Source organism: Penaeus chinensis, chromosome 31 (genome assembly GCF_019202785.1).
Source record: "Penaeus chinensis breed Huanghai No. 1 chromosome 31, ASM1920278v2, whole genome shotgun sequence".
In the NCBI taxonomy this organism is placed as follows: domain Eukaryota; kingdom Metazoa; phylum Arthropoda; class Malacostraca; order Decapoda; family Penaeidae; genus Penaeus; species Penaeus chinensis.
In genome coordinates this window covers 12546415-12550261 of record NC_061849.1, presented here as the reverse complement: position 1 = coordinate 12550261, position 3847 = coordinate 12546415, and the positions used below count along the sequence as shown (strand labels likewise).

Here is a 3847-nt window from a genome sequence, read left to right as displayed (position 1 = left end):
TATATATATGTACATATATATATATATATATATATATATATATATATATATATATATATGGAGAGAGAGAGAGACAGAGACAGAGAGAGAAAGAGACAGAGAGAGACAGAGAGACAGTGAAAGACAGAGAAAGACAGAGAGAGACAGAGAGAGAGACAGAGGAGAGAAAGGAGAGAAAGGAGAGAAAGGAGAGAGAGAGAGAGAGAGAGAGAGAGAGAGAGAGAGAGAGAGAGAGAGAGAGAGAGAGAGAGAGAGAGAGAGAGAGAGAGAGAGAGAGAGAGAGAGAGTGAGAGGGAGAGGGAGAGGGAGAGGGAGAGAGATAACATGTGCATATACATACATTCTTATCTATCTGTCCACCTGGCTATCTACAGTTAACTAAAAAGATACAACGAGAGATAGAAAAGCAAATAGACGTCAGATTTATACCATAAAGCTATTGATATCATATGCAATCACTCATAAGATTTTGCATATAAAGAAACAAACTCTTTGACGTTTCTTTCCACGCATAATATAAGGATTATCTTAATGAAAACCCAAGCAGATATGGTAGAGAAGAATTAACACCCGATTTCTTTTTTTTCCAGAGCGACGACAGGCAGAGAGGAAGCAACACTTATCCATCACCAGCGCCGATCTTCTCGAGGAAAACATTAAAAAGAAAATATATAATACTCGACCTGTTATATGTATTATAGACTTCGTGTCATTTCGTGTCTCCGTCTCTGTAGTTACGAAAGCATTTAAAAATATATATATGACTTGTGAAATCCGTGGCCAGTCTCGCGCGTCACGGATGGTGGGCGTGAAAAGGAGGCGGAAGATGGACGGAAGGAAGGCATAGCGATCACCCATCCCGCTTCGTGGCTCGGTCGACTCTGTTGCATTTAACGTCGGGGACTGGGTATGAGGAGCGGTCGGCAGCGGCGGCGGGAAGGACAGGTGGGGAGGTAGGGCTGAAGGCAGAGGAATGATTGAAAGAGAGAGAGAGAGAGAGAAAGAGAGAGAGAAAAGAGAGAGAGAGAGAGAGAGAGAGAGAGAGAGAGAGAGAGAGAGAGAGAGAGAGAGAGAGAGAGAGAGAGAGAGAGAGAGAGCGAGAGCGAGAGCGAGAGCAAGAGAGAGAGAGAGAGAGAGAGAGAGAGAGAGAGAGAGAGAGAGAGAGAGAGAGAGAGAGAGAGAGAGAGAGAGAGAGAGAGAGAGAGCAGTTTCCACAACGGCCAATCGACGCGCCACCGCAAGCTGTGGTCACGCGGTGGGACAGCGGGGCAACAGCGGACGACGCGGGTAACGAGGTTAGTTCGTCGATATAGGTGAGGGCAGAACGCTGTCGCAGGCTGGTACTACGCCCGTGGCCTACTGCTCTACTGCAGGCGAGCTCGCGACATCGAAGTCCCTGTCCACCGCCATAGCACCACGCCCATCTAGCCACGCCCACTGCCAGCCGCAGGCTGTCACCGCCAGCTTGTTACCAGCGTCGATTCGCATGTGTTACCTCTATTGCCGTTCGGTAGTAACATGCGTGCACGATTAGACGCGTTTCCATTCCGAAACGGAAATAGTTAATTACTTTGTTATTCAAACTAAAAGGTCTGTAGCCCTCTCCATGGTAGCGGTTTAAGACGTCTTTGCTGTCTCAAGTATTTCAAAATGTGTGCGAGAATACTGAGGGTTAGGCCACACCCCTTGCGCCATTTCTCGCAGTGTTAGTGAAGGGAAGTTCGCTAACGTGATATTCATTTGTTATTTCGCACTGCAGCACAATTAGTGTTGCTATTACAGGCCAAGATGATAAACAGCATGAAATTCCAGTCACGAATTTCATGAATAGAAATAGCAGCAGTTGTAATTTTTGCAATCTTCAACGCCCAAATCAGGACTTGGCGTTGGTAACAAGAATGACGTTCATGGAACATTTAAAGTGTGTCAATTACCCACTATTGAACTGTTCTTAACTATGTCTTGTCAGCTACCAATCCTCGCCACAAACGGCACACCCATTTACAGCTATGGTAACGTGTGTGGATATTGCCTCAGTAATGACCCTGTGGCTTCCGTCGAATCAAGAGGGGGGGAGGAAGGAAGGAAGGGAGGAAAGAAGGAAAGGGGGTGGGTTGGGATGGGATGGGGGAGGGGGTAGCGGTATTCTCCCGCGGGCTGGAATAAACTTACCAAAGAATGTGCGATTTTCTCTCAAGTGATGCGTGACACGAGCTTGTTCCGAAGCCCAGCACCCCGACTTAGCTCGACTTCTGACTTCGCCCGACCTACCCCGACCGCCTACTCCGCCCTACGCCCGCACGCTCCACGCCCGCGTTGCACAGGTTAAAGAAGAAAATTATCAGCTGCTGACAGCTCCACCGCCGCCGCACTTATGCCTATGGTGGATATAGGCCTATACGTGTGGCTGACGTAGATGCGGTGCGAAGCCATTAGAGAGGAAAGGAGGTTTTGTGCCATGAAAGTCAGTTTGTATTTAATAAATTATAGTTTTTTACGTGTTCCTTCCCCCGTCGCTGGTATGTTGTTTACAACCTTCAGCTTATCGTCTTATTGCTCATGTAACTAGTATTTTTCTATTTGTATATATTTTTATGCGCACACACACACACACACACACAGACACACACACACACACACACACACACACACACACACACACACACACACACACATACACATACACAGATATACATACATGTATATATATGTATGTATATGTAGAAGTATATATATATTTGTATGTGTGTGTGTGTATGCATATATGCATGCATGAATGTACCCACACACACACACACACACACGCACACACACACACACACACGCACACACACACACTCACACACACACACACAGACACACACTTACATATATATCATCGCATACATCGCAAACATGTTCAGACTTTCTTAGATATCATCCTTTGAGTATGAAAGTACTTCATCTTAGAAAGGCATTTCGCCATATATTTCTGAAGGTTATGAAAAAATAAAACGGAATGTCTTTGTATATTTATTAAGTCTATCCCGTCATTGAAATAGCATTAAAATTCCCTCGTAACACCTGTATGGCAGATACAGTCGTTGCGATGAGATTTTTTGTCTTTCTTCCGTGAAAAAAACGAATGTAGAGTTCATGCTCTGTGCGAATGTGACTGCGTGAGAACCTCGTGTCAGGACCTCGACGTGAAGGAATCTAAGGGGAAAAAAAAAATACATTCTTTAATTATATACTCAAAAAGCAGTAAAGGAGGCTCGAGGTCCAGCCAAGGTGGACTGTAGTAAACTTACACTGTTTTCGCTGAGTGACCCGGACAATCAGATTACGGAATATGACTGGCCTCAGGCTCGCCCCGGCAGCAGGTACGCACTGTGAACGCAGGCCGAAGGAAAAACGGTCACCAGGAGATAAAAGTAGCATTTTAACCTTATGTTCTTATCGATGCAAATTCATACTCGGCGCTCGTAGCAAAGAGCTGTAGCTACGGCGCGGGTGGTTGTTTTGCAGCTTTAGAGTTACTGCGATGTCTTTATACATATTACTTATTTTGTTGTTAGAAGCTCAATTAATGTACATAGGAGTACGGTGTTTTTTTTTTGGCAGTCACTAACTACACCCCCAAGGAGGTGCCAAGCTGGTCGCCCTGTGTATAGCTCTTTGCTCGTGTAGGTGATAAATGTTGCATAAGTATTATATGTATCTTTCTTATCAATTGTTCTTTATACATGAATGTACTAAATATCTTAACTATGAAATAAAGGAGAGTAAGAGACGTGTGTTTTCGCTTGACAAGATCAAACTCATTCCTTAAAAAAAACAAAACAAAAAAAAACAATGGCAGCCTCAC

The 3847-nt window shown here is 44.6% G+C and overlaps 1 protein-coding gene across 1 annotated transcript in view; it reads left to right on the top strand.

Moving 5' to 3' along the window:
* Positions 1-2675, top strand: part of LOC125041700 (pollen-specific leucine-rich repeat extensin-like protein 1) — a 34304-nt gene extending 31629 nt beyond the window's left edge. Inside the window, exon 2 of the mRNA XM_047636898.1 lies at positions 591-2675. The gene's annotated coding sequence lies outside the window, so the exon portion shown is untranslated. The remainder of the gene's footprint in view (positions 1-590) is intronic.
* Positions 2676-3847: the final 1172 nt, after the last annotated feature.